A 20401-nucleotide genomic window follows, 5' to 3' on the forward strand; every position below is an offset into this window, starting at 1 on the left:
TGTTGGTGGGAATGTAAATTGGTGCAGCTACTGTGGAAAACAGTGTGGAATTTCCTCAAAAAGTTAAAAAGAAATACCACATAGCCAAGTAATTTCACTTCTGGGTATTTACTGAAAGAAAACAAAACACTAATTCAAAAGGATATATGCACTCGTATGTTTATTGACACATTATTTACAATAGCCAGATACAAAAGATTTGGAAACAATGTAAGTGTCCATTGATAGATCAATGAATAAAGATGTGGTATGTGTATACAATGGAATATTACTCAGCCATAGAAAAGAATGAAATCTTTCCATTAGCAACAACATGGATGGACCTAGAGTATATTATTCTAAGTGAAATAAGTCACACAAAGACAAATATCACATGATTTTACTTGTATGTGAAATCTAAAAAATAAATGAACAAGCAAAAAAAACCAAAACAGAAACAGACAAATACAGAGAACAAACTGGTGATTGCTGTAGGAGAGAGAGAGAGAGAACAAAATGGGTGAAGGGTATTAAGAGGGACAAACTTCCAGTTATAAAATAAATAAGGAATGAAAAGTATAGTGTAAGCAATATAGTCACTAATACTGAAATAACTGTGTCGTGACAAATGATTAACTACCCTTAATGTGGTGAGCATTGCATAATATATAGACTTGTCTCATCACTGTGTTGTACACCTGAAACTAATAAAACATTTTATGTCAGTTAAGCATCTGCCTTCAGCTTCGGTCATGATCCTAAGGTCCTGGGATCAAGCCTTGCTTTGGGCTCTCTGCTCAGCGGGAAGTCTGTTTCTCTCTCTTCCTGCAGCTTCCCCTGCTTGTGCTCTCTCTCTCTGTCAAATAAATAAATAAAATCTTTAAAATCTAAAAATAAATAAATAGAATTACTCAATGTAATAAATAGAATTCTGCCATTAAGGTGACTTAGGTCTAACAAATTATGTTCTGGGTGACCTTTAGTCCAAAATTTCAAATTCCTTAGAAGATATGATTGGCTCAGCTTAGGCCGATTATCAGTCCCAGAATCAATGATCTATTTGGGGAGGACAAGTTTATGTATTATAGATATGATTGGTGAATGGTCAACCTTGTATATCCAGGGAAGTTTCCAAAGAAACACAAAGTATTGTAAGCTCCACTATGCCCACCAACCCATTTCATACATCTGAAGCTTTCATTCTCCCACACACAATTGCAGCCATCCTTTTCCAGCAGAAGATGATAAAACTTGTGTCGCTTTATCCATCTAGAGGAAATGCCATAGGAAACATATACCTGTAAGCCAAGGATTTCCTAGAATATTCTTACTCCAGTTCTGTCAAAATATCCTTATATATTCTATAGCCCATGAATTAGCTGGGAAAATTTATCTTTTGTTAAACGCTTATTCAGACTGGTAAAAAGAATCGTTTTCATTAACTTTAACGAGAGCATTGCTTACTTCAGTGGCTCCTGGGTGGCTCAGTCTGTTAAGCATCTGCCGTCAGCTCCTGTCACGATCCCAGGGTCCTGGGATTTTTAACCCCCTCCCCTTCCGGGCTCTGTGCTCAGCTGGGAGTCTCCTTGTTCCTCTCCCTCTGCCCCTCCCCTCTGCTCATTCAGGCGTGCGCTCTCTCTCTCCCTCTCAAGTAAATAAATAAAATCTTTTTTTAAAAAAAGTATTGCTTACTCTAAATCCCTATTTATTTTTACTTGAAGTCTACTGCTGGCTGTCACTCATTAACCAATTCTCTACTCATTTATTTATTCCTAAATGGTACTAATTAGATATATATTAACTAACAGGAATATGTTTTTAATTTTAGAAGTAATGCTTTCACTGAAATGCTTTCTTTAGATCTGCTTTTCAAATAATCCAACATTTTTCTTCTATTTTGTTAATTTGCACAAAATAGGTTAAACTGTACTCTTAAAAACCACAATTACGTTAAGTGTTATCCAAATGGAGTCAGGATGTAATATCCCAAATTAAATATTTTATTCAACTAAGATTAGTTCCTTTTTTGCAAATGATGATTTGCTGTTCTAATTTTGTCAAATGCATGATTACCAACTATCATTTTCAGACATTAAATGCAATTGCATGTGGGATGCCTGTCTGCCTCAGTTGGTGGAACATGCAACTCTTGATCTCAAGGTCAGGAGTTCGAGCCCCATGTTGAGGATGGAGACTGCTTGGAAAAAAAAAACAAAAAGGAAACAAAGTTGTGTGTGCCCTCTCTCTCACTCTCTCTCTGTATATATATATATAGGAATAGCACTTCTCAGAAATAAAATCTGTAAAGATTTAAAAATCAGAATATAATTGATGCTGTACCCTTTCTCATTCTACTAATGAGTATTTTTCATCCATTTTTCCCTAGCTGTATAGTTTCTAAGCTCTGTCTAATTCAATAAGAGATGAATAGCTAATAAATGTTTTATTTTTATATTGATTATTTTCACCAAAATTTTTTTGTATGTATGTTGGTTTGATCATTTGTGTTTACATAATAATTGTAAGGTTAATTCAATGTAGGAGACATTTTTTTAACCTTAGAATCTTGTGTTCCAGAGAATCTAAAAACATTAATTTCAGTGTATATGTGTATTTTTGTGACACAGAGTAGGAAAGAATGGTCAATATAAGACACTCAAGCATAAAAATATAATACACGAGGATAAAATTTTGTGAGGGGAGTAGAATACAAATATGAATTCAAGGAGGAAAAACATGATATAGAACTTTTGACTGTTAAAAAAGAACTTGTTCAAAACTGATGGCTGCCAGAGGGGAAGTGGGCGGGATGGGGGGGGATGGGTGAAATAGGAGAAGGGGATTAAGAGTACGGTTATCATCATGAGCACTGGAAAGTGTTGAATTGTTGAATTGTTGAATCACTATATTGTACACTTGAAGCTAATATAACACTGTATGTTAACTACACGAATTAAAAAGAGAAATTGTTCATATATTTTTAATGGATGCTAGTAGCTCTCAAATTGTTGTACTGTAAAGTTTTTATTGAATTTATTTAAAAGCATGATACATTTTATTTTTAAAAAATGTAAATACATATAATATGCCACAAATTATAACCACTTAAACTTATGCTGAAAAATTTTAGGTTACTTAAAATCATGCAAAAATATTTTTTAAAAATTATTTTGAAGAATTACGGCAAAGAAGTTTAAAGGCTACTGCTATCAACAGCAACAGGGGAAAAGCGGAAAGAAATTCAAGATTCTGCTAAATTATGCAATTCTGGAAAGGAAGAAGGGCAAAGGGCAATTATTCAATCTTCTGGCACTATTTTCACATGCCAGGCAGGAGTCTGAAGTCTGAAGAAGAAGTGAAAGCTATTACCTTCCCTTCAGAGGCAAGATCCAGAAATCGAGTCCGTCACTTCTTTCTATCCACTAACCCTTAGTTCGTAGTCATAGACAGTCGCAAGGGAGGCTGGACAATGTAATTATTATTCTGATGGTCAGTTGCCCAACCAAGAAAATACAGTATAAGCCTTGTTCTCATTTTCATAAATGGTCATGCAGCTTTAGCTTGGTGTTAATGAGTTCCCTCCTTTATCCATTCTACTGTTCTTTACGGCTAGAGTACATGGTAAGAACAGCAGGAGCATTATACGACTGCTTTACATTTTTTTGCCATTAAATAAATTTTTGTTTAGGGCAATATTGACAAAGAAACATGTTGGTATAAGAGGTTCAATAAGTGAACAGATGTTACTGCTGGCAGAGGAATGATGGATAGGGGAAGCCTATTCAAATGCACATTTAAGCATTTATTCTTGTTATAGTCTACATGATGAAAGGGGTCATATAAAATCAGCCTGACAGGGTGTGGCAGGGTTGGCCTCTGGGAGGGAAGATCCCTTATTGAGTTCATGTATATGCCGTCCCTGCAAAAACTATTGGTATTAGATAATTATCTAATAGACAGATAGTTTTTGTCTGTTTGATCATTGAGGACACACCCAGCAGGTTGAGGAAAAAGGAAAAGTGACATCCACACAGAAAAAGTACTCCTATGTATATCGTTATTAAGAGCCTTTTTCTAACCCCATGGCCTTGCATGATGAGTTAAATGGGATATGTATTAGTTAGTGATCTGTTTGCTTTTAGTAAGATCCAAATTAACGGTAAGATAGTAAGATAGATGTTTAAGTCTCCCATAATAGTTTAAACATCAGTAGTCTGGGGTTTCTATGGTATTGGAAATCCAGGTTCATTCTAATTACTCTGTCATCTCTAGAATATCACTTGCATGCTTATGGTGTTTCATAGTCATCATTACATTCACATGTCAGGCAGAAGTCTGAAGTCTGAAGAAGGGAGAGTGAAAGCTAACTCCCTTCCCTTTAGAGGCAAGATCCAGAAGTCGAGTCCATCACTTCCTTCTTCTATCCAATAAACCCTAGCTCATACTTGTAGAAAGCTGGAAAATTCAGTTCCTCAGTTATTTCAAGGGCTTACTCATCACCTGCAGTCATGGCTACTCTATTAAACAGCATAGACATAAAAAAAATTGCATCCCTGTAGAAAGTAACATTGAACAGTGCTGCCTTGCGTCAAACTACAGTTTATAGGAAGTATGAAAGCTAGAAGAACAAATTAAATGATGCCATGAGGAAACAACCAGCCAAATTCTAAATTCTGGGGCATTCTATAAGATAAATGACCCAGTTTTATCAATTAAATGATATTTTAAAAGCGTTTTAAGAGACAAATGTGATTAGTAATTTTGAATCTTGATTGGAATAACTAATTATAAAAAAGACAATTTTGAGATAAGAAAATATGAGTATATACTGTATATTAGATGCTATTAAGGAAATATTGCTTATTTTTAAAGATATAACAATGGCATAGTGGTATGTTAAAAGAATATTTTTCAGTTACAAAGGCATACTAAAATGTCTGGGATTTACTTTAAAAATATTTAAGCAAAAAGCAAAATAATAGAGAGGGATAGGTGAAATGAGATTGGAAACATTTTAATAATTTCTAGTTATATGACAAGTACATGAGAATTCATAATAAGTGATATTCATAATAAAAATTAGAAAAAGAAATAAAGGTGGCAACTACTAATATGTCCAAGCTGACTATTGCTATACAGGAATAAAGCCTTGAGTTGCCAAATCTCTACATTTTTCAAAGAACTGAAAACTCCAGATTTTTTAAAAATAAAATCTCTTGATTTCATAAAACAACAACAATGTGGCCAAACAAAATACATCAGTGGGCTGGAATTTGTCCTTGGCCATCTGTTTCTTCTCTAGGAATAACTTGTTTTGTTAATGAGCTGTTTCCCCCCAAATTTAGAGTGTGTTCAAGCTTTTGAATAACTTGTAGAAACCAGTGGTTAATGGTTCCATGTCTGGGGACTCAGAGATGAGTGACACATTGCTACTATGCAAATGGAGTCTGAGTCTTGTCAGGGGAAGGGCATGTAGCCAAAGACTTAGATCACAATATAAGTGTATGCAGAGAGGAACAGGCAGAGATGCAGTATTAGTCCTGCCATGGTGTTATGAGCTGAATTGTGTTCCCCCAACACACACAAATTCATATTTTGAACTTCTAACCCCCAGTACCTCAGAATGTGACTTTATTTGGAGATACGGACTTTAAAGAGTTAATTAAGTTGAAATCGAGTCATTAAAGTGGGCTGTAATCCAGTATGACTGATGTCCTTATCAGAATAGATTAGGAAGAGAGCCAGGGAAAATGGCAAAGTAGAAAGATCCTGAATTCGCATCTTCCCACAGACACATTGAGGCAGCAACGATGTGTAATGCAACTCACTCTAAAAATGACCCAAGACTGGCAGAACAGACCATCCACAGCTAAAGACATAGAGAAAGCTACATCAAGAAGGGTAGGAGAGGCAGGGATGCTGTTGCCAACCAAACCCCTGGTGTGGCAACCCACAAGTGGGAGGAATATCACAGGCACAGAGGAGAGAGGGGATCAAGTCTCACATTGGGCACCCCCAGCCCTGAGAAACTGCAATAGGAAGATGAGCTCCCAGAATGTCTGGCTTTGGAAATCAGCAGGGCTTAACTTTAGAAGAACAAGATGGCTATAACTCTGCTCTTAAAGAGCCAGTGCACTGTATCCAAGAATGGGTTTGAGACCTAGCATAGAAGCAGCAATTTGACAAAAGCTGGGGATGTACTGTATGGTGACTAATATAACAAAATAAAAATTATTAAATAAATAAAATTTTAAAAAGCAGCAATTTGAAAAACACCTGGGATATATGGGAAAGATTTATTGAATAATTTTAGGACATGTGCTAGAGGGGCAGGGATTTGCAGAAGCTTTCTCTGGGAACGGAAGGGCTAGTGGATACCAATTTTCTTGTCTTCCTTCAGCCTTTCTAATCAAACACCTGTGGGAGGCAATTCTGCCATTCTCCATTTACCCTGCTAACACCACTTGCCCCACCCCAGCTTTCTCCTTCAGACCTCCCCCACCCAACCTGCCTGCTATGGCAGGTGTCCAAAGTGCCTCCTACATTGCCACACCTAGCAAGCACTATCAGCTGGGGCTGATGTCCTCCCAGAGTGACTGCCACAGCCCGTGGAGCCCCAGTGGAGACTTGCACCTGTCCAGAGTGACTCCTGCCCATGGAGAGGGGAACTAGCCTCACCAACCCACACCCTTGCAGTAGCCATAGCTGCAGTAGCCTTTCAGCCAGCAGTGTAGGGGTAGGGGTAAGACCTGGCCACGAGTGTGCACAAGTCAGTTCTAGGCAGTTATTGCTAACAGCCAGGCTAGGGGCAGCCCCACCCACCAGCTTGCCCACAGCAGTTGCAGCCCACCCACGATAGGAGGGCTCACACAGCCCACACTGGGGACACCAGGTTCTGGTGACCAGGGAGGATTGCACTAGTGGGCACCATGGGACTTCTACACAACCCACTGCTTTCAAGGAGATGTAGCTGACTTACCTGATCTATAGAAACAAACAAAGAGAAAAAATGAAGAGATAGAGGAATATGTTCCAAATGAAAGAACAAGACAAAATCCCAGAAAAAGAGCTCAATGAAATAATGCAATCTACCTGATAGAGAGTTCAAAGTAATGGTCATAAAGACACTCAACTGACTTGAGAGAAGAGTGGACAAACTCAATGAAAACTTCAACGAAGAAATAAAAAAGATTTTAAAAAAAGAACCAGTCAGAGCTGAAGGAAACAATAAGTGAGACGAAAAACACACTAGAGTGAATAATAGATTAGAGGATGCAGAAGAAAAGATCAACAATCTGGAAGACAGGGTAGTTGAAAGCAACCAATCTGAACAGCAAAAAGAAATGAAAAGAAGTAAAAAATGAGGCTAGATTAGGGTGGAACAACATCAGGCATGCTAACATTTGCATTTTAGGGGTCCCAGAAGGAGAAGACAGAGAGAAGGGGCAAAAAATTTATCCGAAGAAGTAATAGCTGAAAACTTCCTAACCTGGGGAAGGAAATAGACATCTAGGTAGTAAAGACAATAGTTCGATCACTTATAATGCTAGTATGAAGGTTAGAAGACAGATGTAGTAAAATCAATTATATCTACCAAAATTACTGAAGAGATATATAAAATAAAAATGTAAAATATGGCATCAAATACATAAAATGTGGAGGAGGGAAAATTTAGTACACATAGAATGTGTTCAAACTCAAGCAACTATCAATACAGACTGCTATGTACACAGAATGTTATATATGAGCCTCCTGGTAACCAAAACCCAAAAACCTATAAGACACACACATACACACACACACACACACACACACACACACACACACACACACACACACTAAAGAGAAAGGAATCCCAGCATAATACTAAAGAAAGTCCTCAAACCTCAAGGAAAGAGAGTAAGAGAAGAAGGAACAGAGAACTACAAAAGCAATCAGAAAACAATTAACAAAATGGCAATGAGTACATACCTATCAAAAATTACCTTAAATATAAATGGACTAAGTGCTCCAATCAAAAGAAATAGGGTGAGTTGAGTGAATTAAAATACGAGACTTATCTATATGCTGCTTACAAGAGACTCACTTTAGACCTAAAGAAACAATACAGACTAAAAGTGAAGGAATAGAAAAAGATATTTCATGCAAATGGAAGCAAAACAAAACCAAAAACTGAGGTAGCAATACTCATATCAGACAAAATAGACTAAATGAAGACTGTAACAAGGAACAAAGAAGGGCACTACATAATGATAAAGAGAATGATCTAAAAAGAGTATATAATAATTGTAAATATCTGTGTACCCAGCACAGGATCACCTAAATATATAAAGCAAATACTAACAGACATATAGGGAGAAAATGAGAGTAGTAATAATAGTAGGGGACTTTAATAACCCACTTGCATCAATGGCTAGATCACCTAGACAGAAAATCAACAAGAAACAGTGGCTTTGAACAACACATTAGACCAGATGGAATTAATAAATAATACTGAACATTTCATCCAAACAGCATAATACAAATTCTTTTCAAGGCACATAGAACATTTTCCAGGATAGATCATATATTAGGCTACAAAACAAGTCTCAACAAATTAAAGAAGTTTGAAATCATATTAAGCATCTTTTCCAACTACAATATCATGAAACCAGAAATCAATTACGAGGAAAAAAAACTGGAAAAATACAAACACATGAAGGCTAAACAGCATGCTACTCAACAACCAGTGCATCAAAAAAACCAAAGAAATAAAAAATTACATGGAGACAAATGAAAATGGGAACACAACAGTTCAGTATCTTTGAGACATGACAAAAACAGTTTTATGAGGGAAGTTTATAGCAATACAGACCTACTTCAAGAAACAAGAAGAATCTCAAATAAGCACTCCAACCTTACACCTAAAGGATCTGGAAAAAGAATAACAAGCAAAGCCCAAAGTTGGTAGAAGGAAAGAAATAATAAAAATCAGAACAGAAATTTTAAAAATGAGGGGCGCCTGGGTGGCACAGCGGTTAAAGCGTCTGCCTTCGGCTCAGGGCGTGATCCTGGAGTTCCGGGATCGAGCCCCACATCAGGCTCCTCTGCTATGAGCCTGCTTCTTCCTCTCCCACTCCCCCTGCTTGTGTTCCCTCTCTCGCTGGCTGTCTCTATCTCTGTCAAATATATAAATAAAATCTTTAAAAAAAAAAAAAAAAAGAAAAGAAATTTTAAAAATGAGACTAAAAGAAAAAAAACAATAGAAAAGATCAATGAAATTAAGAGCTTGTTCTTTAAAAAAATAAATAAAATCGATAATCCTTTAGCCAGAGTCATCAAGAAAAAAAAAAAAAGAGCAAGGACTCAAATAAATAAAATAAAAAATGAAAGAGAAGGGTCACCTGGGTAGCTCAGTTGGTTAAGCGTCTAACTCTTGGTTTCTGCTTGGGTCATGATCTCAGGGTCATGAGATCGAGCCCTGCATGGGGCTCTGCTCTTAGCACAGGGTCTGCTTGAGATTCTGTCCCTCTCTCTCCCCCTCTACCACCCCCCTCACTTTTGCTGTCTCTAAAATAAATAAATAAAATCCTTTAAAGAATAAAAAATAAATGAAAGAGAAGTTACAACTGACACCAGAGACATACAAAAGATTATGAAACTACTACAAAAAATTATATGACAACGAATTGGACAACGTAGAAGAAATTGATAAATTCTTAGAAACATACAATCTTCTGAGACTGAATCAGGATGTAATAGAACAGACTGATTATTAGTAATGAAATTGAATCAGTAATTAAAAAAAACAAAACTCCCAACAAAATAATCCAAGACCAGATGGCTCCACAAGTGAATTCTACCAAGCATCTATTTTTATTTTTATTTTTGATTTAAATTTAATTGATAAATATATAACATATTACTGATTTCAGAGGTGGGGGTGAGTGATTCATCAATCTTATATAATACCCAGTGCTCATTACATCACATGCCCTCCTTGATGTCCATGACCCAGTTACTCCATTCCCCACCACTTTCCCCTCCAGCAAACCTCAGTTTGTTTCCTAGGATTAAGAGTCTCTTACAGTCTGTCTCCCTCTCTGATTTTGTCTTGTTCTATTTTTTCCTGTCTTCCCCTATGATCCTCTGTTTTGTTTCTTAAATTCCACATATGAGTGAGATCATATGATAATTTTCTTTCTCTGATTGACTTATTTCATTAGCATAATACCCTCTAGTTCCATTCACGTCATTACAAATGACAAGATTTCATTTTTTCACTGCTGAGTAGTATTCCACAGTATATATAGACCACATCTTCTTTATCCATTCATCTGTTGATGGAAATCTGGGCTCTTTCCATAGTTTGGCTATTGTGGGCATTGCTACTATAAACATTATGGTGCAGGTGTCCCTCCAGAGCACTACATTTGTATCTTTGGGGTAAATCCCTAGTAGTGAAATTGCTGCGTTATAAGGTAGCTCTACTTTCAACTTTTTGAGGAACCTCCACACTGTTTTCCAGAGTGGCTGTACCAGCTTGCATTCCCACCAACAGTGTAAGAGGGGTCCCCTATCTCCACATCCTCACCAACACTTGTCATTCCTGAATGGTTAATTTTAGTCATTCTGACTGGTGTGAGGTGGTATCTCATTGTGGTTTTGATTTGTATTTCCCTGATGCCGATGTTGAGCACTTTTTCATGTGTCTGTTGGACATTCGGATGTCTTCTTTGGAGAAATGTCTGTTCATGTCTTCTGCCCATTTCTTGACTGGATTTTTTGTTCTTTGGGTATTTAGTTTGATAAGCTCTTTATAGATTTTGGATACTAGCCCTTTATCTGATAAGACATTCGCAAATATCTTCTCCCATTCTGTCAGTTGTCTTTTAGTTTTGTCAACTGTTTCCTTTGCTGTGCAAAAGCTTTTTATCTTGACGACGTCTCAATATTTCATTTTTGCCTTTGTTTCCCTTGCCTTTGGAGATGTGTCTAGTAAGAAGTTGCTGAGGACGAGATCACAGCGGTTGCTGCCTGTGTTCTTCTCTAGGATTTGATGGATTTCTGTCTCACATTGAGGTCTTTCATCCATTTTGAGTCTATTTTTGTGGATGGTGTAAGGAAATGGTCCAGTTCTATTCTTCTGCTTGTGGCTGTCCAATTTTTCCAACACCATTTGTTGAAGAGGCTGTCCTTTTTCCATTGGATATTCTTTCCTGCTATTCTTTCCTCCAACTAATCTTTGTTGAAGATTAGTTGACCATAGAGTTGAGGGTCCATTTCTTGGTTCTCTATTCTGTTCCATTGATCTATATGTCTGTTTTTGTGCCATTACCTTACTGTCTTGATGATTACAGCTTTGTAATAGAGCTTGATGTCCAGGATTGTGATGCCACCAGCTTTGGTTTTCTTTTTTCTGCTAAACATTTTAAAGAAGAGTTAATTTCTATCCTTCTCAAACTACCCCCCAAAAAAAAAAAAGAGGAAGGAATGCTTGTAAATTCCTTCTAGGAGCCCACTAGTACTCTGATACCAAAACCGGATAAAGACAAAAAAATATGGATCAATATCCCTGATGGACAGAGATGCAAAAATCCTCAACAAAATATTGGCAACCTGAATTCAACAATACATTAAGAGGATCATTCACCACGATCAAGCAGGATTTATTCCAGGGATGCAAGGATGGTTCAATATCCACAAATCAATCAACATGAGACACCGCATGAGTAAAATGAAGGATAAAAATCATACAATCATCTTAACAGATGCAGAAAAAGCATTTAAATAAATTCAATATCATCCATGAAAAAAAGCTCTCCACAAAGTAGGTAAGTGTACCTTGACATAATAAAGGTCATATATGACAAACCCACAGTTAACATCATACCTCATTGTGAAAAGCTGAAAGCTTTTCCTCTAAGATCAGGAACAAGACAAAGATGCCTGCTCTCACCACTTTTATTCAACATAGTACTGGAAGTCCTAGCCACAGCAATCAGACAAGAAAAAGAAATAAATCATCCACATTGGTAAGGAAAAAGTAAAACCATCACTATTAGCAGATGATATGAAAACCCTAAAGACGCCACCAAAAAACTATTAGAACTAGTTAATGAATTCAGTAAAGTGGCAGGATACAAAATCAATATACAGAAATCTGTTGCATTTCTATGCCCTAATTACAAAGTAGCAGAAAGAGAAATCAAGAAACCAACCCCCTATACAATTGCATCAGAAAGAATAACATATCTAGTAATAAATTTAAACAAGGAAGTGAAAGACCTGTACTCTGAAAACTGTAAGACAGTGATGAAAGAAATTGAAGAGGACACAAATAAATGGAAAGAGATATCATCTTGGTAGAATTAATATTGTTGGAGGAGCCTGGGTGTCTCAGTCTGTTAAGCATCCAACTCTTGATTTCAGTTCAGGCCATGATGTCAGAGTTATGACTGAGCCCTGCATCAGGCTCTGTGCTGGGTGTGGAGCCTGCTTATGATTCTCTCTCTCCCTCTCCTTTTGCCCTTCCCCCACCTCTCTAAAAAAAAAGAAAAAAACCCAAATTCAAATGGATTAAAGCCCTAAATGTAAGACCTGAGACCATAAAACTAAATGAGAACATAGGCAGTAAAGACTTGGACATTGGTGTTCATAATATTTTTCTGGATATGTCTCCTCAGGCAAGGGAAACAAAAGCAAAAATAAACAGTTGGGACTACATCAGACTAAAGAGCTTTTGCACAATGAAGAAAACGATCAAAAAAAGGAAAAGGCAACCTACTGAATGGGAGAAGATATCTGATAAGGTGTTAATATACAAAATATATAAAGAACTCATAAAATCCAACACAGACCAAAAACCCCCCACAAATAATCCAATTAGAAAATGGGCAGAGGGTGCTCACTTTGGCAGCACATATGCTAAAATTAGAACAATAGAGAGAAGATTAGCATGCCCCTGTGCAAGGATAACATGCAAATTCATGAAGCATTCCATATTTTATAAAACGTGGGCAATAAAAAGTGTTACCAAAAAAAAAAGAAAATCATCAGAAGACCTGAATAGACATTTTTCCAAAGATATACAGATAGCCAACAGATACATGGAAAGATGTTCAACATCACTAATCATCAGGGAAATGCAAATCAAAACCATAATAAGATATCACCTTACACCTGTCAGAGTCACTAGTATCAAAACCGACAAGAAATAACAAGCATTGGTGAGAACGTGGAGAGAAAGGAACCCTCATGCACTATTGGTGGGAATGTAAATTGGTGCAGCCACTGTGGAAAATATTATGGCTTTTTCTCAAAAAATTAAAAAGAGAAATACCATACAACCCAGTAATTCTACTGGGTATTTACCGAAGAAGACAAAAGCACTAATTCAAAAAGATATTTGCATCCCTATATTTATTACAGCATGATTTACCATATCCAAGATTTGGAAGCAACCTAAGCATCCATCAATAGATGTATGGATAAAGAAGAAGTGGTATATATATTATCTTAATTATCATTAAAGAAATGAAATCTTGCCATTTGCAACAACATGGATGGACCTAGAACATATTATACTAAGTGAAATAAGTCAGACAAAGACAAATTCTATATGATTGCACTCATATGTGGAATCTAAAAAAAGTAAGCAAAAAGCAAAAACAGACACATAAATACAGAGAACAAACTCCTGGTTGCTGAGGGGGGTGGAGGGAGAAAGGGCAAAATAGTTAAGAGGTACAAACTTCCAGTCACAAAATAAAGAAGTCATGGGGATGGAAAGCTCATTATATAGTCAATAATATTGTAAAAATGTTGTATGTTGACATGGTAACTACACGTTTCATGGTGAGCATTTTGTAATGTGTAGAATTATCAAATCACTATGTTGAATATCTGAAAGTAATATAATTGTAATACTATATATCAATTATACTTCAATTAAAAACAAAGAAGCTGGTCGTCCAAATGACTTGTTCAAACAAACAAATTTTTTAAGAAGGAGAAGAGATCAGGATACAGACACACACACACACGACCATTTGAAGACATAGCCAGGAGAGAGCCATCTGCAAGCCAAGGAGAGAGGCCTCAGAATTAAACAAACTGTCAACTTCTTGATCGTGGGCTTCTAGTTTCTAGCCTTGTGAAAAAATAAATTTCTGTTGTTTAAACAACGGTTTTTCATATTTTGTTATGGCAGCCCTTAAAAATTATTATACACATGAGAAGACTTAATTTTGCTCAGGGAAGTCTGTGAAGGTTTCATAAAGAATTTACATAAAGCTACCTGGGGTACCTGGGTGGCTTAGTCGGTTGAGTATCGACTCTTCGTTTTGGCCCAGGTCGTGATCTCAGGGTCATGAGATCGAGCCCTGCGTCGGGCCCACGGTCAAGCATGGAGTTTGCTCTCCCACCTACCCTCCTGCCCCCTTCTCGAATATACACACACACATTCTCTCCCTCTCTAAAATAAATAAATAAAATGAATTAAAAAAAAAGAATAGATACTGCTACTCATATATTTGCAATAAAAGTCCTGATTTCCCCCTGTCATGAGGAAATTCTTAGGTTCAAGGCATATTCTCTGCATCTCTCTAGGCAAGGCCCAATGACTTTAATTGCTTTCTATATGTTTATGGCTTTTAAATCTGTCTCTCAATTCTCATGTTTTCTCTATACCTGACCACTCTCCTGGCCATTAGACATGTCCACCTAGATGTCTCATAAACTCTGAATGAAAATATCTTCCTTTTCTGCCCACCCGCCAAACACACGCCTTCTCTTGTGCTCTCATTTACTATCCACCCATTGTCAAGTGGAGACCTCTGGGACTCAGACTATTCCTTTTGCCTCCACTTGTAATTCGTCACTAGTTCTAGCTCACCCAACTTCCTGATGATCCTGTCTTCCTTTACTGTCTAGACCTGCCTCAGTACAGGCCCTTCATTTCCTCTCTTATTATTTGTTGGTCTTTTCGGTTTTTCTTCTCCAGATTTTCTCCAAAAACTGTGAATCTGATAATGTCATTTCTTTGTTTAAAATCATCTGATGGTATCTCATCACCCGTAGCCCAAAATGAAAAATCCTAGACCTGTCAGACAAGGACTTTCACACAAATAAGTGGTGATTCCACATATAAGTGCCTACTTTCCTTGGTTTCACCTTCTCACTTCTCCATGTGTACACAATATTACCACACCCAGCTACTAGCAGTTCCTCAGATAAGCCATTATTTTGCAACTCCTTTGCATATTCATGCTCTCTTTTTTCTTCCTCGTTAACCTGGGGAACTTCTGGACATTGTTAAAGACTCTGTGCAGTTATCACCCCCTTTTATGGAGCCTTTCTTACCTTTCTGCACCTTCCTAGTCACTCTGTTCTTGAAGACAGTTGATGGAGACCATCCAGTACAGGCAGCAAATAAATGTCAATAAACAGCTCTGTTTAACTTTGCTGGAAATCCATCCAAAGCACCCCTGGGAAAGGATGCTGATTCTACCAGGATGACTGGTTACAGATAAACTGGCAGCCAGTACTCTGGCTTTGCTACAAAAATCAATAGCAGAATATTCTGCTGATTCAAAATTTTTCACATGGTCTTTGAATACTTTTGATGCCTCTCCGTTCAATATAACACCTTCAGGCACATGACTAATCTACATATGTACCTGGGCCCAGATCATTGGGATACTATCATGGAAGAGTCCAGGTCCTGGTCCAGGGCCTACTGATGTTGAGCATCATCCCCAAATGCCCTGGCCTGCCCTTCCCATCCCCACTCCACTGGAGCAGTCACTGTCATTGATCAAGAAAATCACCTGTTCCTGAGATATCACAGCTACCTTCTTTCTGAACACAGCCCCCCAGTCTTGTTATTTGATGTGCTGTCGGATTCCTGCATAATCATTTCCTTTTTGTTCTGATAGTTTGCAAAACATTTTTAAGCATGGTAACTGTCACAACAGTGCTAAATTGTACATAAAAATATAGAAATTGAAATCAATTACAAGTCTTTATATTTCAACACACATAAACCTAAATGGGGTTAAACGATAAGGAGAAGTAGATGATTTCTGAAGGGTAACTGAAAAATCTGGAAGTAGGGCTAGCTTCAAGTGAGGCGGGATCAGGCTTCTGGGCTATGTCATTAAGAGCTGACTGAGTCTGTGAGGGAGATCACTGCCCTCACTGAACTGAGGAGAACAGATCACTGTGACACCAGCTATAGACTTCTGTGGTAGACAGCTGTAGGATGCCCTAAGGTACCTCCCTGACTGGGAGACAGTCCAGGAAGCAGTAGAGACCAGCCACTCCATCTTAGACCACGAATATAGAGGACACTGTGTTTTTCCCAGGACCTACCTTGTCTCCATTTCCTGGCTGTGACCTTGTGTAGATACACACCTCACTGGTGGACCCAGAGCTTGCCTTGGAGAGAATCTGGGAAAAGGTATGAAGCTCTGAAAAATAGTATTTACCCTGAGATCATGACCTGAGCTGAAATCAAGAGTTGAACACTTAGCCACTGAGCCAACCAGCCACTCCTCAACTGATCTTTTAATGCCTATCATATTCTTTTAAAAAAAGAGAAAAAAGTAAAATATATATATATATGTATATATAACTGGTGAGATGTACATAAAAAAGACAGAATAATTTTAATTACTTCTTATCCTATGCAGATATTTTCCCTGAATATATCTTGATTTATAATGAATCAAGCTGAAATATTGGTCCAGATCACTTAATAAGCTCTAAAAGTAAAGTTTCACATATATTAACAATGCAGAACTTGTTCTTCCAACCAGTTTTGATGCAGTCAGATCAAATGGGGAGGCAAGACTTAGCTAGTAAATGTGGGCAGTGTCTCTTCCCAGCTCACGCCACCCTGGATTGTTTATTTTTTCTTTGTCATTTTAACATACATGTAATCTATCCAAATTGCTTTCCATAAATGAATTTCATAAGGAGATTATATATATGTATATATTTATATTTATTTATATACAGTTCCAAATTATATATATTTCCAATGAGAGTAGCATTTTTAATTTCTTATTCAGCAACATCTCCTTCAATTTGCACTAACATCGGATTTCTTGGCTGACTCCTTTTCTCTGCCAGAGGTGAAACCAAGTGGAAAAAACAGTCAGCATTTTCCATTTTTTGGCCCAAAATGACCAGGATCCTGCATTTTGCTCCACTCTGCATAACTAGCTACACAAATGAACATATAAAAAATAATACTAAATTAGGTAAGAGTAGGAACATATAAAACACTGCCTTTCCTTTTATTTGATGAAGCAATCAAGCTATTCTCTAAATATTTCTCATCGTGGTAAAAAGCACCCATTATTGCGTGGGCATTGTGTTATACTTCTGGTCACATATGTACATTTAACTGCACATACAAAAGGTAATCGTTATATGGCACAATGACATGTGAAATCTATTCTTAAATGTGTTCTATTAACGTAGCCTCTGTGTTGTATGCAAGCTAAATTTCATGTTTAAAGTACTTCTTGTTTTAGCACTGACGAGTATATATTTTTTCCAGTTTAGGAAGGGGTTTCAGAATAGAAATATTTAAATAATGGTCAAATTTTACCATAGGTCAATTCTGATCTAGTATGCAGGGTCCAGTTACAATGGAAGCTGTACTTTGGCTCTCTTATTAAGGTCAGCAAAGATAGAATTCTATACATCTTAATCATATCTCCTATGACTAATTCAGTCCATAGGTTTATGCCTATGAATATTTTACATGTAGCTTCCAGTAATAGTGTTCATTCTATCAATCAATATCAAATTAACCTCAAGATTACTGAAAATCTGGAATAAAATATAAAATATTGAATCATTCATTTTTAATAGCATAGGTTATAAATGTGTATTGCTCTGGAGAAATGACTCTTGATTTTTAATGTAAAATTTATGAGATAGTTTGGAACCGTGGAGAAAGTTCTGCCTTCTTCCCTCCATGTTGGAGGGTCTGCTCAGTGGAAATAACTAGCTGCCATCATGCATAGGACGTTGGTCCACCTGTGTCTTGTATTCCTGAAATTGCCCAGTGCCAATTCAACTTGAGGAAATTCTATTTAATGTAATATTGTCTAGCACTTCAATTTAATAAACATTTAATGAACAAAGTAAATGCAAGTTTGTATTAATAAGGTATCCTTTAGTTGCAAGGAAAGACAGTTCTAATTCAGGTTTGTTTACGTGAAAGGTAAGGGTGCAGAGAAGTCCCATAGAGCCTATGCTAACAGGACAGGCTGGCCTCACTGGAACTAGCAAGCTGCCAGACATCTTCCTTCCCTTTCCCTGACTTACACACCCTTTTCCTTTCTGTCTTCTGTTTCCTTTATTTTATTTTATTTTTTCCTTCCACTGCATGGCATTTTGCCCCTGCCATATTTCTGCTTCATTCTGCCTTCTGTCAGCCTCCTGTCTGCTCTCGGACCACCTTATAAATGACCCACAGGAGCTACCCCAACTAATAGTTTCAGGCTCTGTGTCTACCTGACCTTCCAACTAGAGTTGGTGTGTGAGTTTGTGTGTGTTTCCAAATTCAGAAGGCGAGAATCTGATTGGCATAGCCTAAGTCAAGTATCCACTTTGCTCCTGTTCGCTGTTGCCACAAGAAGAGTTCGGAAGGTCGTGTGTGGTTAGTGATGCCCCTTTTATACTTTTATACCACACAGGTAAATTATCTAAGAAGACATGGGAGTGAGGAGGATGAGTGAAATAGTAATTCTGGTCCCTGGGTTTTAGTCTTACGGAAAAGGCCAATACATGGATCAGTTTAGCACAAGACACATTGTTAAAAGAGGTTCAAAAAGCTCCTGGAGTATAGAGGAGGGTCTAGGAAAACTTCTATGGTTGGTGAGCACTCGGTATATCAGGAGTACCTTGAACAACGATTGAGAGGAGTGTGGAATGAAGCGCAAGTCGATGTGGGGCTATGGAGGCGAGCATGACTTGAGAGGCAGCTGGTGTTTATCTTCTACAACAGGAAATCATTAAAGATTTTTGATCAGGAGAGTCACATGATCCAATCTGCGCTTCGAGAAAATGTTTTAGAACATGGTAAGTAGTGTAGGGCCTGGAACTCCTGTCCTCCAGGAGCTAGGCAGATCCATGAATCTGCATGAGGTATGCTAATGGTCTGAATTAGGAGAAAAGCCATGGAAAAGAGTGCTCACGAATAAACACTATATTGAACAAGATGATGTAAATTTCCTGCAGAATGCGTAAGTAATAACTGGCGTTTGGAGTGATGGCAAGATGTTAAATATTCCTAGTAAAATCTGGCGTGATTTTTATATGTTAATTTTTCCTCCATTATAGTTTTTTTATTGAAGTATAAATAACATACAGTACTATATTAGTTTCAGCTATACAGCATAATGATTCAACAATTCTGTACATTACTCAGCACTCGCCACAATACGTGTAGTCACCATCTGTCACCAATGTTATTACAATCTAATTGACTATATTTCCTATGCTGTACTTTTCATCTCTGTGATTATTTTGTATGGAAGTTTGTACTTCTTAATCCCTTTCACCTATTTCACCCATTCCCTCACCCACCTCCGGTCTGGCAGCCATCAGTTCTCTATAGTTAAGAGTCTGTTTCTTGGTTTCTTCTATGTTGTTGTTCATTTGTTTCTTAAATTCCACATATGAGTGAATCATACATTTGTCTTTCTCTGTCTGACTTATTTCATTTAGCATTATAGTTTTTAGTTCCACCCATGTTGTAAATGGTAAGATTTCTTTTCTTTTTCATGGCTGAGTAGCATTCTGTTGTATATATATCTACCACATCTTCTTTATTTATCTACTGATGGACACTGGGTTGCATATCTTGGCTATTGTAAATCATGCTGCAACAAACATAAGGATGCATGTATCTTTTTGCATTAGTGTTTTCGTTTTCTTTGGATAAATACCCAGTAGTGGAATTACTGGATCATATGGTAGTTCTATTTTTAATTTCTTGAGGAACCTCCATGCTGTTTTCCACAGTGGCTGCACCAGTTTGCATTCCCACCAACAGTGCACGAGGGTTCCTTTTCCTCCACATCCTGCAATACTTGTTATTTCTTGTCACTTTGATACTAGCCACTCTGAGAGGTGTAAGGTGATACCTCATTATGGTTTTGATTTGCATTTCTCTGATAATTCGTGATGTTGAACTTCTTTTCATGAATCTGTTGGCCATCTGTACATCTTTGGAAAAATGTCTGTGCAGGTCCTCTGCCCATTTTTCAATCAGATTATTTGTGGGGTTTTTGGTGTGTGTTCAGTTTTATGATTTCTTTATATATTTTGAATATTAACCCCTTATCACATATACCATTTGCAAATATCTTCTCCCATTCAGTAGGTTGCCTTTTCATTTTGTTGATGCTTTTTTTCTCTG

General features: G+C 37.3%; 1 protein-coding gene and 1 non-coding gene across 2 annotated transcripts in view; both read left to right on the forward strand.

Annotated features, from left to right (window-relative positions):
- Window positions 1–20401, forward strand: part of NMD3 (NMD3 ribosome export adaptor) — a 114579-nt gene that overhangs the window by 25109 nt on the left and 69069 nt on the right. The window lies entirely within an intron of this gene.
- On the forward strand, window positions 12862–12967 carry LOC123802846 (U6 spliceosomal RNA). The gene has a single exon (XR_006782677.1). It is a non-coding gene; the product is annotated as a U6 spliceosomal RNA (small nuclear RNA).

Source organism: Ursus americanus, chromosome 20 (genome assembly GCF_024610735.1).
Source record: "Ursus americanus isolate L20-20 chromosome 20, mUrsAme1.1.p, whole genome shotgun sequence".
Lineage (NCBI taxonomy): Eukaryota > Metazoa > Chordata > Mammalia > Carnivora > Ursidae > Ursus > Ursus americanus.